Source organism: Podarcis muralis, chromosome 1 (assembly GCF_964188315.1).
Source record: "Podarcis muralis chromosome 1, rPodMur119.hap1.1, whole genome shotgun sequence".
In the NCBI taxonomy this organism is placed as follows: Eukaryota; Metazoa; Chordata; class Lepidosauria; order Squamata; family Lacertidae; genus Podarcis; species Podarcis muralis.
The window spans coordinates 85004802-85030016 of NC_135655.1; the positions used below are offsets into that span (position 1 = coordinate 85004802).

The following is a 25215-nucleotide window of genomic DNA, read 5'->3' on the forward strand; positions in this document are numbered from 1 at the left end:
TGTGTGACCCCAGTCTGGAATCTGCTTCCAGTGTGACTTATGACCAAATTTTTGCTCTGATGACTAGTTACCTTGTTTGCAACCAGCAATGTGCATTTGATTATAGCAAGAAATGAGTACAGAGTCACAATCTAGATCCGGAACATGTTCTGAATAGGGACTACATGGCTTCTTCACCTCCACCACCACCGCCTCCTCCTTCTCCTCCTCTAAATAAGCGACCAGCTTAAGCCTGCTTTTTGAAATAACCAAACTTGTAATTTGGCTGTAAAAATATTTTAGAATTTCGTCAGCTATGCCTAGAAGACAACAGGAGGTCGGACAGTGCAGATGCTGAAAGAATGGTGTAATGTGCTTCTAGCAATCAGGCCCTCCTCAAGGTGGGCTGCTGGATCCTATCTCAGCAAGTGTTTCTCAGCAGTCCCCCAGGGCATCCCCACACAGAGTGTATTGCAGTTGACTAGCTTCAAGGTTATGAACTGCATTATGATGGTCCCCAGAGACCAAATTTGAAAGCAAAGACTGTAGCCTTCTCTTAAAGCATTTCCATCAGTCCAGTGGCGTAGCGTGGGGGGTGCAGGGGGGGGCGGCCGCACCGGGCGCAACATCTGGGGTTAGGGCAAATCCACAGGTTAGGGGGTGCAAATCCACGGGTTAGGGGGTGCAAATTACTTGCCTTGCCCTGGGTGCTGACAACCCACGCTACGCCACTGCATCAGTCCAAAGGGTGGAGAACCTGTAGTCCTCTGAAAGTTGTAGAGATACAGCTTCCACCATCTCTCACTATTGGCTGTGCTGGCTGGCTGAGGATTGGAGGGAAGCCGGGACGATTTCCCCATTCCTGTATCAGACCAATTCCCCGTAACTCTGAAATGGATTGTGACAATTTTTCAAGAGTTCTCCTCTGGCAAATAGATTTGAGTCTGGATTCCATTTGTGTGTATGTTTTGGGGATGAGTGTTGTGGGGTAGAGAGAGGGCGGGTAGAGACGGCAAGATTGAGCAGAAAGAAACAGCCTTGGCCTGTAGATTCCCTTGTAATCAAAAGCAGGTGACCCTGCCAAGGGAGAAATGCCCTTTTTTCTCCTGCCATTTTGTGGCTGCCTAAGTACAGGTTTCGTCACTTGCGCAGCCCGGCTTGAGTTGGGTGCCTTTGCCAGCACCGCGTGTGCCTTGCACAGCTGGTTTAAACAGCAGCAGCTGTGTGAAGCGGTGACATGTGGCACCCTCCCCACCATGACCCCAAACCACACTCCCACACATTGGGGGGAGAAGGAGAGGGAGGCAGGCACAGAACGAGGAGGGGTGTACAGGAGCATTTCCCCAGCAGACCAAGGCAGCTCTCCCTGGGGGAGGGAGGGATCCACAAACAGAACAAAACAAAAAAAAAACCTGATGAGGCTAAAAAAGGGGGGGGGGGATAAAGGGGATGTTGGATGCCTCTTCTTGATCTAACCGATGTGGCCTCATTGTCCCCAGATCCTCTCCCACAAGTTTGGAAGGATTTCAATGTTTGTGAGCCTTGCTGTGTGACTGGGTCACACTTTGTATGCTGATTTCCATCCTGTCCAAGTTGCCTCTTAGTCTGTGCATTCACAGAGATTATACTACCTCTGACCATTTATTGAGCATTCGTCTTGATCTGTTTGTGAGGGGAGGTTATATGACATCGAGAATCGTCCTGGTTGAGTGTTTCTACATTTCCCTTTTTGTTTCCGTGTTGACAAGCCCCCTGTCCATCATTCGTTCATGCCACACTTTCTTAACCACAAAAGGCCTGTTTCTTTTAAAAAGTAGATTTGTTGCACTAAGGGGGCCAAGCTAAATTCCCTGCTACGTGCTTGAATCCCCACCAAACATTGACAGTCTGGAGGCACTGAAAGGTAGGTCTCTTACCTATCGCTTACAGAACAAAGGGCACACCCTCCGCTTGCTTCTGGGATCTTGGGGTACATAGAGGAAAAGGTAGGAAACAGAGAAGTTGGGGCAGGAGAGCTCTAGGGAAAGCTTTTTAAAGAAAGATATAGGCAGAGTATGAATCTAAGAGCAGCCAGGAAATCTTGACATGATTGTAGGAGCGGGCAAATTCTCCCAGAACCCAGGAGGATTCCCTGAGGCGTTGGGTGGTGATGGAACCAGAAGACCCCTTATCTTGTCCCTAGCCTTTAAAAGAACAACAAAACAGTCTTCCTCTGTGGCAGGCAATGACTAATTACATATTTGCATATATTGAGATGTAGTGACCACTGCTGGTGAGAAATTGCTGCTATTTCTCCTGTACCCTTCAGTATTTTTCCATACCAAAACCATTTTTGTTTGTTGGTCTTTAGTTGTACAACGCTGGTGGTGCTGTTGACTCTTGTTGGCAGTCTGTACATGATCCAGGCACTGACTCTAGAAGTGGTTTCTGTATATGATGCATTGGGTGGGGGACCTTTCTTAGCTTGAGGGCCACATTCGCTGGTGGGCAACTGTCTGGGGGCCACATGCTGGAGGGTTGACATGGCCAGAGGCAAAAATGGGCGGAGCAATGGTTCTTACCTTTGTACAGGAGATGACATTCTGGCCAGGCAAAAGTCGGAGGTTTCTATACATCTCTCTCCCAGGCCTCCACATGCATCTCTCTATTATTAATATTGTTGTTGTTGTTGTTGCTGTTGTTGTTATGTTGCTTACTACCAAAACTTCTCTCAGTGACTTACTTGAAAAAAATAAAAGCATAGAATACCAAATTAAAATGCACAAAAATATTTAAAACACATTACTAATAATATAAAAAGGGCACATCCCACAGCACCCAACTATCACCTATCCATTCTCTATTCAGGCAAGCCAGATGCATTGTCACAGTTCAAGGATAGCTTCAGCCAGGCAAGAGCACTTTAGAAGGGAGCAGAGTAGCAGCAGTGAGGGATGTGTGATCACTGAATGGCCCTTAGCTGGCTGACCAGCTAGCCATGGAGCTGCCTATATGCCCAAAGTAGTGGGGTTGCGATCCAATCTGTGATCTTGAACGGTCATCTGCAAAGCTTCCTTCCTGTCCACATCTAACATGGATGTAACTAAGATGGGGAAGTGGGGTAGGAAATCCAAAAGGCAGCTAGCAAGTCTGTGCAGAAGAACTCTAAAAAGACCAGTCCCAGGCTTCCATGCGCACATCTGGCCAACAGGTGCTGGGAGCAGGCTGGAGTGTGAGTGCCCTCTGGTGGACTGAGCATGTAAGTACAGAGACGTATACACTGACCGAAGGGACTACATTTGGGGCTTTGATAAAACACACCACCAGTGCAGATGGGATGCTGCTCCATGGGAAGGTGGGAATCACCTCCCTGCATACAGAGAGCAAGTATGTCAGGAGGCCTAGATGTCACAAGAGTTTTCTATGTGTAGGGTTTGGGGGCTTTATGAGGCAGAGGGATGGAGCATCCCAACATGCAACGCCTCCAACATCTGAGCTTGAAATGGTATTAGCCATGCTGGATTATACCAGAGGCCTCCTGTTTCTCAGAGTGGCCACCCTGATGCCCATAGGAAGCTCACAAGCAGGACCAGCACACAATAGCTCTCTCCCTACTTGTGTTTCCCAGAAATGCTGCCTCTGATCACGTAGGCAATTATACAGCCGTCACTGCTAGCAAACACCCCTAGCCTTATCTTCCATGAATTTGTACACTCCCATGTTCAAGCCATCTAGGTTGGTGGATATCACCACATTCTTGCAGCACAGTCCAGGGAAGCTGTACAACTTACAGTCTTTCTGCTAAATGCAAAAACCGAGCAATGGACTCCAGCCTTCCCTGGCTCTCAGTAGGAAACTTGTATAACTACACGGCCCACCTCCCAATTCGTTTCCACTTGTTCTCGGGACAATGTCACCACAAGCCCCTTTGAGATGGCAGCCATAAAAGCAGAGTTCCATCCCTGCTGTTCAAACAATGCTCATTTCTATTATTTAAAGTCCGCCTCATTCACAATATCCAAGGCAGTTTCCAAGAACAGAATAGATCCAGTCTTTTAGGAAGATATCATTTAAAAAACTCGTTAAAAAATAAAATAAAAAAGATATTCCAGCAGGATTTGAGATTCCTGCTGGGTCTGCCTATGTCAGGGGTCGGCAACCCGTGGCTCCGGAGCCGCATGTGGCTCTTTTACACCTTTGCTGCGGTTCCGGGGCGGATACTAGCGAGGGGAGGAGGTGCATTGTGCGCCCCGACACTCCCCACTGTGGCGGGCGCTGTACTGGCTGTGACATCGCATGGGGGCGGTGCGTGCATTAGTCACACACCGTCCCGACGTCACCTTCCCGCCCGCCTGCCCGCTACATTGTAAGGGGCATGTATGCTGGTCACTGCATTGAAAGGGGGCATGTACGCTGGTCACTGCTTAGAAGGGGAGTGAAGAACACACACACAAAAAAGGTAACTTGTTAATTTATCGTTTATCTCTATGAGGAGGAGTAATTCTGAGGGGTCAAACAAAGAAATAATAAAAAAGTGACAAAAAAGTTATTTTTATAATGACGAGTTTTGCGGCTCCCAGTTTCTTTTTTCTTCGGAAACGGGTCCAAGTGGCTCTTTTTGTCTTAAAGGTTGCAGACCCCTGGCCTATGTGGATATTTTGAGCTTATAAATGAGAAATTTGCATTCTGATAGTTATCCTGAGCTGTGTCCAGCCTAGGATGATTCTGGGACTCTTAGAACTGGGTCATGCCACTTACTTACATTTGCCTCAAGGAATGTTAAATTGACTGGTTTTAGTTGCCTTTCCTTACATTGTACAATATGAGTCAACGCAAAAAACACACCCAGTGTAAAGGTAGCATCCTAAATTTCTGGAGCTCATCCTCTCTCATTTTGGAGAGATGAGGTGGTGGTGGTTTGTGGGTAACAGAGAAAGTGGGTTTTCCCCAGCCACTTTGATCTAATGGCAAAACTATTTCTTTCTTACCTGATTTGGCCACAAACCTGAAGCCTGAGATACAGGGATGGAAAAAGACACAGGGATCATCTAGTCCAACCTCTGTATTTGTATGTAACAGTGATATAATGAGAGCAGTGTGGCACCATATAGCCACAGCATGGCTCACAAATCTGTGTCGCATTTGCTGACCTAAGGGCTGTCAAGGAGAAGCTAGAGACCCCAAAAGTCAAGAAGGAAATTTCTTCTGGCTATGATGAACTACTGACATTGTTTTGCTGGGGCCTGGACTTGCTATTGCTCTGGAACCTTACAGCATGCCTCCCTTTTGCTTGTGGCTCACAGTGAGGAATCTGTTGAGGCAGATAGTCCTATCTTCAGGCACAGAGGAGGGACTCCTTTGCGTCCAACCCCACAATTCCATGAGCGGAAGGATTATTTGTGGAGCAGGCTGGGAGATCAGGAGCTAGAATGAGACCAGAAAGGTCATGCCCGATAGTGGCATTGTCGTGGATGGAAGTCATTGTCCATATTAACTTGGTAATGGGGAAACCCCTAAAATCCTCAGATGCTCACACCATACTGAGTTATATTCCAACACTGTGGGCCTTGACAGAGGGGTTACGTAATTGGATTTTGTGTGTCCTGTTGGTGGCCAAAAGCTGGAAGGAGTGTACGTCTCCCCTGATTGCTCTGTGGTTGGGAGACTGAGCCACTCTTGTACCATATGAAAAGGCTGTCTTCAGCTAGCATCACTAAGAGAATAAACATCAGACATCTGGGATGTGTACTCGTATGCATGAAGTACATGCCCAGCACGCTCTGTTGGGACTTACCCCAACTCAACCAAACCCCCTTTCCCTTTTTACTTTTGTTCTGATTATATTTATTTAACTGTATGGCACTGCACTACAAATTGCTATTATCTGGTGCTGATGTTCCACATTGGCAAAAATGTGGGGCACAATAAAATAATGTTATTGGATACCTGGCATGGGGACGGTCTAATCACAAAAGGCAGTGGGAAGAGGTACAGTAATTAAACCAAATTTCTAGAGGGGCATAGAGGCTTCTCTCTGTGTGTTTTTTCAGACAGAGCAGGAGTGGCCCACAGGCCCCTGTCTGACCCTTGGAACTCTCCCCAAGCCAAGCCCCCATCTGCCCAGACCACCCCCCTCACCAGCTCTGCTTTGCACCCCAAGTATTTTTACCTGTCTGGAATGCGTCCTTGAACTCTGATCATGCCTCTTGCTTGCCTAGATGGCAGATACAGAGGTGTGTGTAGATACTAACCTACCATACACAGCATTCTCCTGATCCACCCAACTTGTGTCAACAAAAGAAAGATGACCTGACTTGTTTTTGAGAAGCCCATGCTGGCTCTTAGTAATCACAGCATCCTTTTCTATGTGCCCACAGACTGGCTGCTTAATCATCTGTTCTACAACCGTTCCTGGTATCAATGTCAAGCTGACCGATCTGTAGTTGCCTAGGTCTTCCTGACTCCCCACCCCACCCTGCTTTGAAGATGGCAACAATGTTTGCCCACCTCCAGTCTGCAGAGGCCTCACCTGTTCTCTAGTCATTCTTAAATATTATAGACAGAGGCTCTGACATTATGATGATAGCTCAAACGTTCAGGTATCTTATTTTTTATACAGCATTATGAACCCTACTATTCAGAGTTCATGACCTACACCAATCTGGTACTCACTGCTGATTACAGTATAGCAGATCAGAAACAAGGAAGAGACTGGCGTGGGCAAAATCCATAGTGCCTGCTCAGACTGCAGCACACGCACGGCGGTATCCCTTCAAAACTGCCACGCAGGCATAAGCCCTACTTAGGTGCTTACATTTTGGTGTATTTGTGACCTTCCATGCACTTGTGTGCATGGGTTAAGCTGTATGTGTGCATGCATGTATACACTCAAGATGTGCAGCTTGGTGTGACGAATCCTAGTTTTTGTGCAAACACACCTCTGCAGAGGCACCTCCCTGGCCTCTTTTGGAAACAGAATACCAGGCTAACTGGGTTGTGGACTGACCCAGCCAGGAGAGTCCTGTGTCCTTCTGTGTGCTGGCAAGCTAGGTGTTTGTATATCTGTAGGGCTCATGCACCTGCATGCATCTCTTTGTGTTTTGCTGTGTGCATTTACATGTCTGGGTTTTTGTTTTGTTTTGTTTTCGGCGTGTCACTCATGTCTCCAGGCCCAGCTCACTCTACAGGAATCTCTAGCCGCCGGGCCCTGTTCTAGATGAATACACTTGAAAGCATTTTTTCTCTCTTAGCTACTAAATTTCCCTTTGAGAAGAAAGGAGTTGGCTCACTTCATCTTCATTAGTGTCGGGGAGCATTGGGGGGGGGGGCTGCTTTTGCTGCAGTGCCACCCCTTCCAGCCTCTCACTTAGTCCCTCCCTCCTGCCCTGAGTCACTGGCCCTTTGGCTATGGGCTTCCAGCCAGGAGGAGGCTGCTTCCTTCCCTGCACTGACCAGTCTCTCATTTTAATCCAAAAAGGTACCATAGAGGATATTATAGGATATCCAGGTCCATGGCTCTTAGTTCACCCTTTCATACTCATTGTAATTATTGTTATTATTAGTAGTAGTAGTAGTAGTAGTAGTACACCACCCTTCAGCCGAAGATCTCAGGGCTATTCATAACAGAAAAATACAAAATGAGAATACAAAACATAATAAAAACAAAAAACAAAAACTCCATTCCATAAAAAATTTAAAAAGCCAGAATATGTTAATCAGCTGAATGCCTGGCTGAAATGTTTCCGCCTGGTGCCTAAAGATATATAATGAAGGCACCAAGCTGTTTTGATACTTTGCTGTAGAACTTCCAAAAGTTTATTTGTTGGTAACTTTGGAAGTGTTACCATTGGCTTTGTTACACCTCAACGCTTATAGTTTGTCATACATTTTGTGGATGCAGATGCCATGGTTCATGAGATAGGTGCTCTAGGAAGATTGTCAGTTGCTGTTTAGGAAAACGGTTTCTGCACAACCTGTTTTGTTTACATATATTTCCCCCCATTCCAAATTGTGCTGTGTCATATAAGTGGAAATTGACATAAGTGATGACTTTTCTTCTGACTACTACAGGGACTGTATAAATATGTGTATTCATCAACACAGAATCCTCAATTGAGATTGAAACATTAAAATCTTCTCCAGCCCCCCAAAGCAAGAGGATGACAAAAAAAGGAAGTCTCTGACAAATCTCCCCAGAAGTCTTGGAGAACAGGATACATCACGTGCTGATGCAGTGAATTCTGGGAGTTTGTTTCCTAATTAAATTAGGGGAAAATAAATCACCAGTGCTTTGAAAGACAAAATATTAAGAGAATCAATCAGCCCAGTTAGTCCCTTCTGTTTGTCTACAAAGGAATCCTTGGAACTCTTTAATGAGTAGGAGGCAGTGTTTATGATGTATATGAGTAGCACAGGGAATGTGATGCACTGATTTATAGATGGTGTGTGCATCTCAGGGCCAAAATAAGTGCAGTGTGAGGATACAGGTGCCTGTGTTGCATTTGCATTTCCCCCCACTGTGAAACTAAATGTGAAGCAGATATGGGAGGGGCAGTTTAGATCTGGGAAAGGGCAGGAGCATGAAACTCCCCAGCACTGCTGCTCCAAACAAAATCAGAGCCCACCCCATAAAATTAGAGCCCCTTCCCCCATTTACTTTATGCGACAGCTTTAAAGTTCAAAAGAAAAAACTTAAAGAGATAGTATTTCCCATTTCCCTGTAGTTCCCTCCCCCCTCACAAAACTACAATTCCATGCACCCGTAACAAACTACAGTCCCCAGGATTCTTGGGTGGGTGGGTGTCATGGGCTTTAAATGTGCATTGAATGTGTTTCACATGTACAGTGTGGATCTGCCCTTGACTTTCAAGGCTTTGACGCTGAACGGCATTTGATTATAATTCACACACATCCATGTACTTGGCACTTTCTTAGGTCTTTGTGCACCAGAATTGTTGCCGCAATGAGCTCATTGGCATTCTAGGGGGCACACTTTTTATGCCAGTGGCTGCTATGCTCTTCACATGTGAAACTCTGTAGGAGCTGCTTCTGCAGGGGCTCCTACATCTACTCTCCACCCCCCGCAGCTGTGGTGTGTGTGTCCCGGCACAGATCTCAGACATGTCTGTGGTTCACCAAAATTCCAGCCACAAAGGAGAGACCATGAAGGAAAGAGCATCATCTGGCTAAATGGATGTTAGTGTTAGAAGTGAGGGAGGTCAGGAGGGGGCCCTAACTGATCTCCCATATATTCAGAGCTCCTCTCATGCAACCTTCACCAACCCTGGTGCCCTCTGTTTTGAACCACAACTTCCATTAGCCCCAGCCAGCAACTATTGGGAGTTGTAGTCCAAAACATCTGGAAGGCACCAAGTTTTGCAAGGGCTGCTGCCGTGTTTAAGGGTAGCATTTCAAACTCTAATGCAAAACAAAACATTGACCTGATTGGGTTTCTGGTAGATTTAATCCAAATGCGCTTTTGATAAGCTGAGAAGGGCTAGCTGAAAACAGGGGCCTTCCTAAGATGTACATGATCGAGAAGAGGATGGTGGTGTACTTTCTAACCCTGTCCCACCTACCAGAAGAAGTCCTGTTAGTCACTATTGTTTCTTTGGGTAACACCTAGTAACTAGTTGACTGTTACTGGTCTACTTTTGTTAAGCTTGGGTGAGGGAATTAATAACAGGGCCTCTCTCCTCTTCTGACTTTTTAATGTTTGCTTTTAATCGATGATCTTGCCCAGCTACCGTTTTATCAACCAGTTTGAATTCATGCCACTGCTGCTTGCAGTGGGGCTGTGATGATGGTATCTAATTAGCTAATACCAGAGCAAATGCCTTTAGTTATGAAAAGAGAGATCATCTTCATCACAGATTCCATCAGTTGGTCGATAAATGTGCTCGAATCCATCTTGCTCCATATTGTCATATGCATTTGATGTTGCTATGTTGGTTCTGGTTTGGGAAGCTCCTTCCCCACCAAGGCCTCTGCTCTTATCCCCTGTTTTTGTCCCCGCAGTTCTCGTCTAGATTTAAGCCAGCCTCATCCAAAATCTTCTGGACCATGGACATTATGAGGTGTCCTTTATCTTTCAGGCTGTCCGAATGGCAGGGGTCTGCTTTTCTGTCGCATGACCTGTGTGAGAATTTTGGGCCACAGCTCCCCTCCGCCCTGTCATAGTCACGGGGAATGTAGCCATATGAGGAGGTGTTGCATTCACGAGGTCTACAGTCTTTGTTCTTTTCCAGCAGGTGCTGCTGTATCTGCTGCAATGCTGTTACCAGAAGCTCTCTGGCATACAGATCCAGGGATTGCTTGTCCGGCACCTTCGCTCCTGCTGGGAAATGTTTCCTTGGGCATGGGCCACCAGCTCTTTCCTTTCCATAGTCACAAGACTCCCTTTTCATGGATGCATACTGCATGCCCTGACTGCAATGGCCCCGGGCCCCCCCTGCTTTATAGGTTGCAAAGGTGAAGTTTTGAGCTCTGTACTGCTTATCGTCTCCCAAGATGAGTTTAAACAAGCGCTTCACCATGACTTCCAAAACCTCCGCGGTCTTCTGGGTTCCAGCCTTGTAAAGGTTCCTCTTCAGTCCACAAACAAAATCAGAGTCTGTCATGAGCGCCCCTGTGATGTTGTGCAGGTTTTTCATGGAGGAGTCTATTAAGTCTGATACGATTTCCTTGGTGTGCTTCATAAGTACCTCTTTCAAAACGGCACATGCTGGCGGAGGGTGCCTACCTTTCTGGACTCTCATGGTCTTCAGGAAAGACAGCATCATGTCTGAAGCAACCTGATTTGCATACACCATCATCCCTTTGCTTATGGAAGTCATGTCGTCTGCTTTCCTTTCTTTGTCCATATACATGGCTTCATGTTGCTTGAAGTCATTGTGGTTTGCCATGTCACCTGAAAATGGGTCGTCCCTCTTGATTTCTGGAGGCGTCTTGCATCGTTCCATATTCTCAGCTATATTCACCTTGTTCCTGTTGCTGTGGGGGCTAATGATATGGCGGGTGCATTTCCCTGAGCTTTCCCATTTCTCCTTGATCTCCTTGCGTGTCATTTCAACAACTAAGTTGCAGAGCTTATTGGCGTAATAGGCAATGTCATCTGAGTTCCCTCCCTCACTACCGGCGCTGGAAGAAGTGTTGTTGTTGTTCCTGGATGCCAAGTCAAGGACCTTAGTCTTGCGAGGCTTTCTTAAGGATGTCAGAGCATGTTGGAATCCAACTGCATATTTCTGGAGGTCATTGTTGAGCCAGCTGACAACATTGTCATCATCAATGGAGCCTTGCTTGAAAAGGCAAACCGCTCCCTCAGTATTAAAGCAGCTGTTTTGCTCATTGTCCTTGATTATGATGACCTCCCTCTCTTCCATATTCGCCAAGTCCAGCTCATTGTCAGGGTCAGAGATGTTCTTGGATCGACCAGTAGCTCCATCTCTCTCCTTTGAGTTCAGGTTGGCGACGTCGACAAAGCAAATCACTTTACGTTCCTGGTCTTTATGTGTAGCAGGGCTGTAGAGGTTTATCTTGCACACACCAGCCTGGCTGCTGAGCCAGTCTACTTCCTGTGCCATCTTTGTTAGTTACAAGTAGAAATGGATCAAGAGCTGTGCAGTGTTCTTCTTCCAGCTGAGCAGCTTGGATGACCCGGCCAGACTTGGGATGTTGGCTCCTCTTAATCTTCCATGCTCTTCCTACCTCCAGGTGGTCTTCTCACTTATGTAGACACATAACAGCAGTGGTGACTTCACAAAGCATCAATGTTTTCCCACCAACCAGCAAAGAGTTGCCAAATGCTTTAGCAAGGGTGTGTCTTTCCACCACTACTGTAACCAGGGCTGTAGAGAGTCTTTCTTTTCAGATGAGCTGCTTTGGTGACCCTGCTAGACTCAAGATGTTACCTCTCTTATCTTTCCATGCTCTTCTGCCAGCAAGGGACATTTTCACTTGTGTGGACATGTAGCAACAATGACATCACAAAGCATCCAACCCACTCACCAACTAACCAACCGACCAACCAGGGAGGTCCCTGTGTTTTAGCTTTGTAATTTTCTTAAACTATCATCTAGATGAGGATTAAGGCAATCCCTTTGAGCAGTCAATTTGATGACCAAGAGAATAAGTGGAAGCATGTGGATCTCTGAGCAGGTAAGAAAGAGACCCACTAGGAGGCAGACCCAGTTTGTGTGTTTCATTCTGTTTGTGATGGATCCACATTTCAGGTTAACCTGGTACTTGCTAATGCTATTTTTCAGAAAGTATGTTTACCTCTTTCTTTTTGTGTGGAGGTTTCCTACATCTGGAATTCAAATGGAACACTTACATTGGCTAGACAGTTCATTCCACTTTCTGTCCTGCATTAATAGCCCTCAGGGGTCACACAATCCAGACTGAAATGTGTTTGTTGAATCAGCTAGGAAAACTTTCACATCCAGGTCTGATGTAAACTTATCCAGAAGTAAGCAGCACTTCATTAAGGACAGCACTGAACTAAAGTTACTCATCACTTTTTGCAATCATTTTTGGCATTGCTGGAAAATACTTTCTTTTTTGACACTATGCAAAAATGTTTGCTTTTTGGTTAAAATTGCTATCATTTCCCAATACTGATGCCAGCATATACAGCCGAATCCAGTTGGTTGCTTTTACTCCCATGATTTTATTTGCTGGTGTCGAAGAACATCATAATGTCAGATGTAATACTAAATAAGCATTTACATATATAGTGCTTTGATAAGTGTTCAAAGTGCTGGGATTACATTTTCTTTTAATCTTTACAACCTATCCCTGTAAGGTAGTATTATTATTTCTGTGTTGCAGAGAGGGACAGAGGCTTTAGGGGAAATTCTTGCTCAAGGCCACCAAATGAGCTCCATGGCAGAAGTGAGAGACAGACCAGTGCAGTGTTCTGATGCTGTTCTGCTCATTACATGATCTCTGATTGGCTTGGATCACCCACAGGGAAATTTCTGTTCCAGCAAAATTGTTAGATTCAGTTGCCAGAAGCAATCACACCAATCTGATATGTCTGGCAGCCATCCCATGGTAAGCCAAAGGACACCACCTCCACCCCCGGATTGAGCCCATTTGCATTATATTTTGTCTCATCATTCTCCCAGCCCCTTTTGGGCAGCCCCTTCCCCAGGGCATTGGGAATGGAGCAATTAGCATTGTCACTGTATTCCAAGGATGCTGCATTTGCTCATGGATGATTTCTGCTGGATTTGCTGCTCTCCACTCTTGAACAGACACAGGTGGGCAGGCCAACTGTGAACCAGATTGGGCCCACACCCCAGGTTATCTGTGCAAGTGGTCGCTTTCATGCCATATGCTGGCATGCTCTAATAATAATAATAATAATAATAATAATAATAATAAATTTTATTTATATCCCGCCCTCCCCAGCCGAAGCCGGGCTCAGGGCGGCTAACAACACTAAAACAGTACAATATTATAAATACATTCTAAAAATTAATTAAAATACAAATTGATGGCAACCATAGACTAAAGCTTTGTAGAGATTGCCAAAGGAGGGAGTCAGGCTGCGCCCTGACCAAAGGCCTGGTGGAACAGCTCTGTCTTACAGGCCCTGCGAAAAGATGTCAAGTCCTGCAGGGCCCTTGTCTCTTGCGACAGGGCATTCCACCAGGTTGGAGCCGCAGCCGAAAAAGCTCTGGCTCTAGTTGAGGCCAGCCTAACCTCTCTGTGGCCTGGGACCTTCAAGATGTTTTTATTTGAAGACCGTAAGTTCCTCTGTGGGGCATACCAGGAGAGGCGGTCCCGTAGGTACGAGGGTCCTAGGCCGTATAGGGCTTTAAAGCATGGGCTTTAACAAAAAGGAACCAGCCAGCTTCCAAAAGGCGAAGGGAATAAAGAAGCCAGAGAAGAACAAGCCTGCCTCCTGGTGGCAGATTCTGGGCTGGTACCCAGCAGCAACAATAAAATAAGCTCTGAGGCCCCATCAGCTTTCACCAAACTGATGCCCCCCAGATGTTTTGGACTACGACGGCCATCCGTCACAGCCAGGCACTAGGTTGGCAAAGGCTGTTCCACTGTTCTGCACTCCAGGGGCTGAATTTCCTATTCCTCTAGGATTAGATCCTCCTTTGTTTTGCCCTGCTGATGAGATTTTATTAAAATACTCTCTGGCCTTTGGCAATATCCAGGTGAGCATTATTGGCTCACAGCACCATCTTGTACCTGTCTCAGAAGCTCAGTGGGGCTTAACTCCCAGATATGCAGGTATAGGCTTGCACCCTTAAAATGTAGCATAGAAGAGGAATGCTGCCATTCCTCAGGAGAATTGGAAGGGATGCTGTGGGACCAAAGTTCAAATCCCTACTTGGCCATGACGCTCACTGGGGGCCCTTGGGTCAGACACAGCCTCTGAGCTTAACAAACTCGTGGGGTTGTTTTGAGGATAAAATGGAGAGGGGGAGAATGATACATATCATATTAAGCTCCTTGGAAGACAGGCGGGATATAAATACAATAGGTAGATAAATGGGCATAGCCAGGATTTATGTTGGGGGGGGGGGGGAAACTGAGCTATCTGCAATATGATTGGTCAGTTAACTGAAAAATACTTAACTATTTTTATTTATTTACTTGATTGGGGGGGCAGCTGCCTCCCTGCCCCCTGGCTACGCAAATGGGTAGATAGGTAGGTAGATTTGAGATAGGTAAGTGCAGAGAGATTTAAGGAGCTTCTTTCCCTGCCTCCTGCCCACCAATATTATGTGTGTATGGGCCGGCTGTCTCTCTGCAGATGCTTCAGGGTGCTCTGGTATATATTTGCTTTGGCTCTTTGTGTCAGGCCAGTGGGTCTGGTCTCGGGGCGGGTGTCTCATTCCTCTGGCAGCCACAGACAGAAACTGGGGTGGGGGAGGTGACTTGGTCCGGCTCCCCCTCTGTGTGACAGAGCAACATTCTGTCTGGTCCCAGCCCCCACTTAAGCTGCAGGTGTGTGGGTGACAGGCGGGCAGCCCTCCCACTGACAGGCAAGGAGGCTTTGATGCCAGGGGCTGGGGGAGGAGGCAGCCCATGGACCCGAGTTCCTTTCCCATGGGCCTACGGCAGCTTTCCACATGCACCCTCCATCTCTTCCCATGACATAGTTTGCATTTCTCTCTCTATCTTATCTTGCTCTTGTTCTCCCTCCCTCCCTCTCTCTGTTCACTCCTCTGTTCCCAGCTGCGCCCCGGTTGTTTTATGGTTCTCAGCCCTGGGCCTCCACTAGTTCTCCACCTGTGCCCCCACCAACCATCTCGCTGAAGGAGGAGATGGCAGGTCTCCTTGATAACAGGCAGGCAAAACAAAGACCTTCTGTGCCATGATGAGTAAGAGAAGAGCAAGGGGGGTGCGGTGAATGTCTTGTACACACCGAACACAGAGACCTGATCAGTAGATTTGAGTGTGTGCATATGATGTGGGATTGCTAAAATATTGTACCTGACATTTCTGGAGCTGACATATACTGGGCTGGCTGGGACTCTTGGTGTGTGTGTGTGTGTTGAGGGGCCTGCTTTGTACACACAGGTTAAAGTGTTCCTCAGCATTAGCTGCTTCATGCTGATAGTGAATCATCAGTTGTTTTCTCTGCTCCTGTTGTTGTACTGCGCTGCTCTGCTCTTCCTCTAGGACAGCCAGAAATGGCTGCTGTTGGAAGTGCAACACCGGACTCAGGATAATTCACAGCCTGATGTTACCATCCAAACAAAGGTATTTCCTGGCCAAATCCCAGAGCTTTCTTCTCAGCGATCAGTTCCATTCAGTGAAAAGTAGTACTGAACTAGCGCTAACTGGCCTTTGAACACAGTTCCAAAACGGAGGCGATAAAACTCTCTCCACCCACTCCCCTTCCTCCTTCTCCACAGTGTTTAATATTCCTTGCAATGACAGATTCCTCTTTTTATTCCCCTCCATGTTCTGGCCAATAATCTCTGAACAAGTGGCAATTATTTCCTGCCCAGCTGTCTGAAGGTAGCAGCCTTGCTGTCAATGCCAGCAGTAAAATGCCCTCTAAACCAGAGATGGAGAAGCTCTGGGTCTCCAGGAGGTATTGGAGTACAACTCCCACTATCCCTGACTATTGGCTATGCTGGCTGGGGCTGATGGGAGTTGGAGTCCAACAACATCTCGAGCACACTAGATTCCCTATACCTGCTGTGGACTCTGTAACTGGGAAAGGCTGACACCAGCAGCTCCTGTAGCATATTAGAAGGGGCTGGTTCTGTCTAGCCCTTTCCAAGGACTCTTGATTCTCCCTGGTGCATGTATGTAGAAAAACTGGAGAAGAGGCTGGGGTCGAAAATCAACACCCACCCAAAGTCTTCCCAGCTGGCCCCAAGCACAGCCACGGATCCCCGAAACACCCCCCCCCCCATTTATGCCCTGTAGCCATTTTCTCCCAGGGCTCTTTAATGATTCCCTGTCCCACAATGTGAACAGCAAGTCAGACTTTCACAGAGCCCATTAGGCACCTCAGCTGATTATTCCTGTAAATGAGTCAAGAAGGGGGGAAATGGGTGTAAACACCTGAAGGGCCTAAAAGGTAGGTGCTGCCTAAGCTAGTCTTTCTGTTTTTGTTCACACATGCAGTTACTGTTATTTTTTCCTGCCTTGCTCCGCTGGATCCAAGAACACCCCAGGGCCCATAATTTTATCACTGCCATGCAGTGTGCTGGCATAGTTTGGATGTTCCCTGATCTCAGAAGGGGCAGCAGAATTGGGGCAATTCATGGTCCGCTTCATATAACAAGCACAAGGAAAACTTGGTAGCTTTTCTTCATTCCAGAAGGGAAGAGATACATGGACCAGAGACCAGCATACAATAACAGAACATACAAAAAGCGTTGTGGATTGGTTGTAGATTTAGTGTCCCCCTCTGGTGGCAAGAATCAGAACTGTGGAGCTTGGCTTGGCTCTTATCCAAAAACTTCCGTTTCCCAAATTAGATACACTTACACACACACACACACACACACTTACTTTTTCACTTTTAGAGTGCAAGAATAACAGCCATTCACCTTCATTAGATGCCAGTTCCTATGTCTGTGGGTGAGTCTGGGTGAGTTAGTTCTTCATGGACAGGTAATTCTGTTGCAACTCTGCAAGATCAGGTGAACCTGATGCAGAGATGCAGCAAAGCTATTCAGTTCCAAAGCTGAGGTGACTGGAAGGAGGTGAGTCCAAAGAGAGAGGGAGAGGGGGAGAGAGAGAGCAGGAGCGTTTCATGGTTCAATGTATATATTTCTAACTAGATACCAGGTGTCCTTCCATGGCATGCTAATGTGCCCTGGTGCAATCCTTGGGAATTAGTCCTCTAAATGAATGGATGGAAAGATTGCTGGTCATGGGCATGTTCATGGGAGCAGAAGATAGTTGGTCCTTACAACATCCCTACGAAGTAGGTTAATATGTGAATGGCTGAGTGAGGATTTGAACCCAGTCCTAGTCTGACATTCTAACCACTACATGGCACACATGTGAGTGCTTCTGGATTTAGTTTCCTTTGGTTGAGAGGGCACTGGAGACTTAAGGAGCTTTGTAATGTTTGTTTCATTTGTAGAGTATACATACATAGAGGAAGACAAGCTCCCAAGTCTCATACAGAGAAGTAACAAAGCCTGATGTTCTACCCTTGCCTCTCTTCACACCCTCCCTCTGCCTCCTTTTTGTCCTTTAAACTCTGCCAATGGTTTTACTTCTCAGCTCGCTACATATTGTTGCAGGCCCCATCCCTGTAGGGTGAAAGATGCCCATTCAGGAAACATGCATCCACAGTAACTAAAGAATACTAACATACTTTTGCCAAAAAGGCTTGGCTTTTAGCCGGATGCCATTTTAAGCAAACCCCATCCACTTTAACTAGGTCTTCACAAATATACCCATATCTCCATGCTACAGCAAGTGTTTAGGTTTATTTAAATACATTAACATTAAGATATTTCTATGGTTATTACTAATTTTAAAAAATTGAATACCTCAGGTTAAGTACTTAATTTGTTCCGGAGGTCCGTACTTAACCTGAAACTGTTCTTAACCTGAAGCACCACTTTAGCTAATGGGGCCTCCTGCTGCTGCCATGCCTCCGGAACTTCTGTTCTTATCCTGAAGCAAAGTTCTTAACCTGAAGCACTATTTCTGGGTTAGCGGAGTCTGTAACCTGAAGCGTATGTAACCTGAGGTACCACTGTAATATTAACTAGTACTATTTAATGATTAAGTTTGGTTGGCTTCCATGTCTACTCATACCCCACCCATCTGGCTGGGTTGCAGGGGGTTGGACTAGATGACCCTTGGGGTCCCTTTCAACACTATGATTCTGTAATACCTTCAGCAGGGGTAGACAACACGGTGTCCTTCAGACATTGTGGACTACAACTCCCATTAGCCCCAGCCAGCATAGCCAATGAGACATGTAGTCCAAAGCATCTCTGGAGGACACCGCATTTGCTATCCCTGATCTTCCAGGTAGTCAACGTTTCCACATTACGGTGTCATTTGTTTGCCCTGCAGAAGAACAGAGTAGTTGCTGAGGGATCTGACTACTTATCGAGTTCTTTTAAATTGCCCCCAAGAGATGCAGAAAAGGTTGCTATGAGATAAACTACCTAGGCAATAACTACAGAAGGCTGCTTCTGTGTTACCTTTTCATTGTGAATAATGGTGAGGATGCAGCGCCACCTGTTGAACATATTGGATTTTACAAGTACTGGTATATAGTTAGCCTGAAGACGAGGGAGCCCAGATGAATCAGGAGCTTTGCAAACACACTCAGCGTGACAGGAGTAGACAAATAGCCCATGAACCTATGACTGCAAGGTGAGACCCTACTGCTACCATTAGGCAGAACTGAGGCAGGTGCTGAGGGGCAGGGAGCAGTTGGGGGGGGGGGGGGTTCATGGACAGAGCTGTATGTATGTGCCATGCAACCTACTCCTCAAGCAAGCTGGCTGTCCTCATGTGCAGCAGAGGGCGCCACTCTATTGGGGAAGGGCCTTAGCTCTGTGGTAGAGAATGCAGAAAGACTCAGGCTCAGTCCCTGGCAGTTCCTCAAGAGTAATCCTCACTGCCACATACCGACAGTTGGCAGACTTAGAGGCTATGACAGGTAAAACCACAGCCAAAACTATTTTGTATTAACTAATCCAGAGTGAAAACTGCCCTGCTTCATTTTTCACCATGCTTACCTCTAATTAGAATTTCCTTCCTGGGAAATGTAATAAGCGAATAGAAAGAGAAGCTATCCAATTGACGCTGACACAAAACTCCACACGTACACTATGTAAAAGAATAACAGTTTCACCACAAGCCCCCTCCTCTCCCTCACTCTCTTCTTCCCCAACCTTCTACTGTACACAACACTAATTTATCATATCAAATGTAACTGATCTGTAGAAAAGATTTTACAACCTGAAAAAACGAGAGAATGCATGTACTTTTGTAAACCAAGAAAGTATTTCAATAGAAATTATAAAAAAAGAATTTCCTTCCTAGGCAGCTTTAATCAGAAATAAGCCCTGATGGGTTAGGTGTGCAAGGTGAGGCTGATGGGTTAGGTGTGCAAATCTCCTCCTACCAATTGCAGTGCTCTGTGCATACAGACCATACTGTTCCAGAGGATCTCCAAATCCTCTGGAAATGCTTTTAGGGAGTACAGTGGGGATGCATTAAGTAAGAGGGGTTCACAAAGATCAGGTGCCCTGCCTTGTGCTAAAGAGAAACACTTCCAAAGGGCCACCATTCTATTCCATTAGGTGACCTTGGGCCAGTCACTGCCTCTCAGCCTAACCTGCTTTACAGGGTTGTTGTGGTGATAAAATGAGGAGCAGGGATAACCCTGAGCTCCTTGGGGGAAAGGTGGGATATAACACCACCCAAAACAGACAGGTCATCCATGCCTAATCCAAAATTATACAGTGCGCAACAACATTGATAGCACTTGTTATATTAACAGAAGACACATGAAAATGTTCTAGAGTAAAATTAATAACTCACTCTTAATCGCATGATGTAACTAGATCTTTATCACACAAAGCAATTAAGAGTGAGATAAAAAGGGGAAAGCAAAATGGGTAAGATTACTTATCAGATATGCATTTATCTTAATGGTTTGTCAATCAGAAAACATACATTTGTTGGTTAAGGATATGGAGTCGAAGCACATCAGTCAGAAAGCTAAATAGGTAATTAAAAGGGGGAAAGAAAACATGGACCCTACGATAGCTTCACCTTTTTAGCTGAAGATAAAGCAATGGGTAGTGGGTGAGGTCTTTAGTTCCTTAGTCAGTCATACAATCTTGTCAAACAGATTGATGATTAATTTGTGTAGTCCACATGACAGTACCCTCAAAAAACACAAATTTTAATGCTTTCCCCTGTAAATTTGGGTTTACTCAATATAGGGATAATTCAATAAACGGGGGGAAATCAAGCTTCAAACCACTCCACTGGGGGTAGCAGACAGTTTATTTCTGTGCTTTTGTGTGGGTGGATCAGTTGTTGCTTTCTGCTATTCCCCTTCCATGACCAATACTTCCTCAATGCTTTCATTTCTTTTTTGGCAGAGCTCATGTAACTATTTTTGGTGTGCTCTTGAGTGAAGGTCCCCCTCCCCCGTTTGATCGCTCAGATTTGAAAAAATAGAAAACTGCAAGCAATTTTACAGTGGCCTGACTGCGTGCTTTTCCACACTTTTTGTATGGGATTTGTTTATTTAAAATGTGTGCAAGCAGCTAGCTGCATGCATGCCCTGTTGGTACTTAACTGGCATAACAGAACCAACATAACAGAAGGCTGGGGCAAACACAAAAGGGAACTCCTACTGGTATGAACGGGAAAGACCCAAGTTGTGCCTCATATATAAATTCAAGTACGTGCAGGTTTGGATTACTCCGGTTGAATTCTAATTGAGAAAGCAAGGATTAACAACTAAATAATGCTCAAATATGGATAAGCCCTGATGGAAACACAGGAACTAATGCTGGTACATTTAGCATAATTGGTGCTTTGAGTAGGCAAGGAGAAAACTGGGAGTGCAGGATAATAAGCAGAGCAGCGTCAGATACTGTGAAGAGTAATAGTCTGGGAGTTGATGTCTTTAGGTGTGCTGACACCATCATTCTTTCTCCATCCATAGAGCAGTACTGTGACATAAGAGAAGCCCTACTGAATCATGCCAGTGGTACATCTTCTCCAGTACTCTGTGTTCACAGTGCCTATGGAAAGCTCACAAGAAAACTTGTGTGCAACAGCACTCTCCTCACTTGTGATGCCCAGCCACTGGCATTCAGGGGCATACTGCCTACAAGAGTGAAAGCTGGTAGCTGGTAGCCATCAATAGCACTGGTAGTGCGGTAAGGCACTTAAATTTTGCAAGGGGGCTAACATGCTGCAGGTGTTGTAACAGTCAGGGATGATAGGAACTGAAGGATATTACAGTAATAATTTCATGGGGAAAGTGCCTAAAGCCATAAAGCCTCATGGACACTAGAGGGCTCCAAAGAGAAAGTAGCAGTTAGTTCAAGCCACTGAAATGTTGACAGGGAAGAAAATTAAACTTTGAAAGTGGACAAATGCTTGAATATAGGAAATGAGGTGTGTTTTGGGGGAGTTTTGAAACCCTCAAGCCTCACATCCTGAGTTCCCCCAGTCTTAACCAAATCAGCATCCCACAAGCTTCTAAGAGCAATACCTATGAAGGCTACAATAAGGTTTGTAATTTTGGAGAGTATATGGATGGATGAAGCAGATTTCCTCTTTCCCCATGCCCCCTCAAAGAGGACTATGCAGTCCTTTGGCAAACTCACTTGATTCAATCAATCAATCAAATTTACCTGTTAAAAATAAGCATTCCGAGACATATTGCCTCTGTCAGTATAGATAGAATATAATCATTGTGACTAGTAACTATGCAACTTGACATAGGGGTGGCAGGAGTTACACCCACTTTGCTCCTGTGGGTGTCTGCAAGTGGCCTCACATGTGAGGCCGAAGCAAGGGATGTGCAAGTGAGCCACACTCCCCGTTTCACCCTTCTGACGCCTGGTGCAAAGGGATAACTTTCACATTTACATATGTACACATGGAGGGAGATATATATCCACAACAAGAGCACATGGATTCTCCCTTCACAAAGTCTCCCTTTGCATGAGACACTGAAAGCAGAGAAAGAAGGTGCATTATTCATTCCAACAGCCTCTGGCTTCCATGTGAGGTGCAAAGAGACTCAGACTTTTTGGTCCTGACAATGTGGAAGGTATTCCCTTAGCTGGAGAAACAAACACCCGTGAAAGCTAATTGTTGGTCACTAGGCAAAGGCTGGGAGACACGGCCTCTGTGCCAACACACTGTCCCCTCCTGTGTATACTGTATGTTGGCGCTGCAGGCAAGAATTCAATCATCCTCTTGCATCTGAAAGTCTTGCTCCTCCGCTTCATGCTGGTTGCCACCCAGAGGTACAGCTTGGTTGCCTTCCCATTCCCCATGCTCCCTTTTCTTTGAGCTGCCCTTCATAACATACACATCAGTGGCTTCTAGGGCTGAGCACACCAGGGGAAGCACAGAAATAGCTTATCTCTAGGGCTCTGCAGTGCATTTTGCAGATGCTTCTCTCGCTCTGTCTCTGATACACATGCACGCACGCACACACACACGCGCGCGCGCGCACACACACACACACACACGCACCTCTACAATTCCAAGCAGGAACACTGAGGAGGAAAAAAGCTCCAGGGCAGGCTTTTGTGATGCCCCTGGCTTCACGTGGCTTGATCCTCCATACCCACAGGCCTTCCTCACTGGTCCACCCCTCACTGCCCTGTCTTTCTTGTGTAAATTGCAAGCCATGGGGTGACACCAACACTTCTGTGTTTTGTAGCACAGCATACAGCACTCAGCTAAAGCTTCAGAAATGCTAAGCAGCAGCGGTAGTGGAGTGCTTATCCAAACCATATCCACTGGCAGAACTCTTCAAATGTCAACTATGAGCTTTATCCTGGTTTACCACTCCCCCATCTGCCATAGAAGAGCATAAAAGATGGAAGTAAAATCTCCAAAGCAGGGAAGTTGTAAGTAAGCTAAGCACAGAAACTAGGCTAGTGACCAGAAGTGAGTCACCAGTAGCACACGCTGTAAAATCTGGAGAGGATGAGGTGCAACAGTCCTGAAGTGGAAGAATGGACTGTTTCTCTTCAGATTGCAGGAGAGAGAATGTCTGTCTGTCTATCTCTCTGTCTCTCTGTCTGTCTGCAATCCCACTGTAGAATGGGCTGGGCTCATTCTTTGTGCTCTACCACTGACTAAAACAAGGATGGGGAACCTGTGTTGGTGGGTTCCAGGGATTGTACCAAGTGTAGCAGCACTCTGCGAACATTCCATCAGCAAAAGGTTTTCTGTTTGCAATGGAATGTTCTCACCTCCTTCCCCCACCATCCAAATATGCTCTGGGGGTTTCCCCAGCCCTTTGCAGCAGATTTGGGTAGGGTGTGGGGCATTCACAGGGAGAAGAGAGGGAGGCAAAGTCCCTTTGCACAAGTGGAAATTATTGGACTGACAGAACACATTAGTTGACTACCACCCTGTTATAGGAATTTTAAGGTCTTATATATATAAAATAAATGTTCATAACTGTACAAGGCAAACACATACATAAATATATAAACCACATGTCTGGATACAGTACAGCAAAACAGTCCTAAAGCCATTTTGACTCAGTCACCTCAAATATTTCTCTGCAAGGAGGAAGGAAATGGAAAAGCCTCCCCACTGTCTCTTTGTTCACAAATCCTGTCTTAAGGGTGTGTCTGTGTATGAATAGGGTGAGCCTGTGACCTGGATTCAGGACCTGGATTCAGGAATTATGTAGTCATCATCACAAAATATTGGTCAAATGGTATCCTGGCAGACAGGAGAAAAACAACACACTCAGATTTCTGCTGTAGACCACCCCTTCTGTGATGTATGTATGATATATTGGGGGGGGGGTGTCTTGAGCTACAGGGGAGGCAATTTCAAATGTCTATATAAGAGTTTGCACACCAGTGTTCTGGGTCTCCTCCTCCTCCCTGCGTGTGTGGGGAGTGCCCTGTTGCAACAGCTTTAATAAAGATCAGGCTTACTAGCTGCTTTGCTTCTCAATATTCTCTGGTTGGCCTCTGTTATTTTCTCCTACCGATAAAAAACCTACATAAGGACTCTATATGGGCTCTTTGGTAACCCATAAGGGAAAAGGAGCAGTTTCTTCTTCTTATAACAGCCCTATCTCTCATCAGCCCTAGCTAGCATGGACAGTAGTCATGGAAGATGGGAGTTGTAGTCCAACAGCATCTGGAGGTCCAGTGGTTCTCCATCCCTGGACTAAAGGGCAAGGTTGTTCCAGTATCAGACTACAGTGCTGCAACCAAGAAGTAACTACCATTGAGCTCAATGGGATTTGGGGCTAAGAAAACATGGGAGGGGTTAGAGGGGTGAGTGTGTATGTTAGAAGAACAATGAATGCTGCGTAGATGTATTGCTTTTATCAATTTAATGTAAGACTTACTTGTTTTCTGAAATAAGGCATAGGAAAACCTATGTGCTGGGCAACCTGACAAAACCACAAAAACAGAGAGGCAACATTACTTTATTGCACCCAAGGCACAAGACACAGGCATTTGCATTCCCTTTGAAATGGTTAGTTAAGACTAGGGAAGGACAAGGATCTGATAACAGTTTCAGACAGAGCTCATATGCAAACAGCATTTTATTGATGTCATTCACTTCCAGCCCAGACAACTCCCTCCTCCCCAGTCTTCCCAATTCCCCTGTAGGGAATGCCACTTTTTTTCTTGCCAGGGTCTCAAGAGGTGCAATTTTTCATGTCACAAAGTAGCAGCAGCATGACTGTCTGAGAAAAAAAGCAGCACCTGTTGAATGCAGCTTTTAAAGGCACAAGAGGCCCTGCCAAGAAATGATAGGGCAATCTTATCCCTGATAAAGTGAAGTGTAAATCAAGAAAGCAAACACCATAATAAATCTAGTAAGTCTTTAGGGAGCTGCACTTTTGTGTGTCTGCTGTGTGCCAGGGGCTGACATAAACTCAGTTAGAACAAAAAACCCCAAACATTTGGTTTGATGAAGCCCGCTCAAAAAACACGAATAGTCTTTAACTTGTGTGGTTTAGAAACCTAACTGGTGATCGTTTCCTTGATTCAAATTGTTGTGCATGATCTTGTATTTGGAATGCAATTAGAAGTCTTTTCTCAT

General features: G+C 45.8%; 1 pseudogene; it reads right to left on the minus strand.

The window, feature by feature from the left end:
• Positions 1-9714: 9714 nt before the first annotated feature.
• LOC114603085 (A-kinase anchor protein 4 pseudogene) lies at positions 9715-11866 on the minus strand (annotated as a pseudogene).
• Between the last annotated feature and the right edge of the window lie 13349 nt (positions 11867-25215).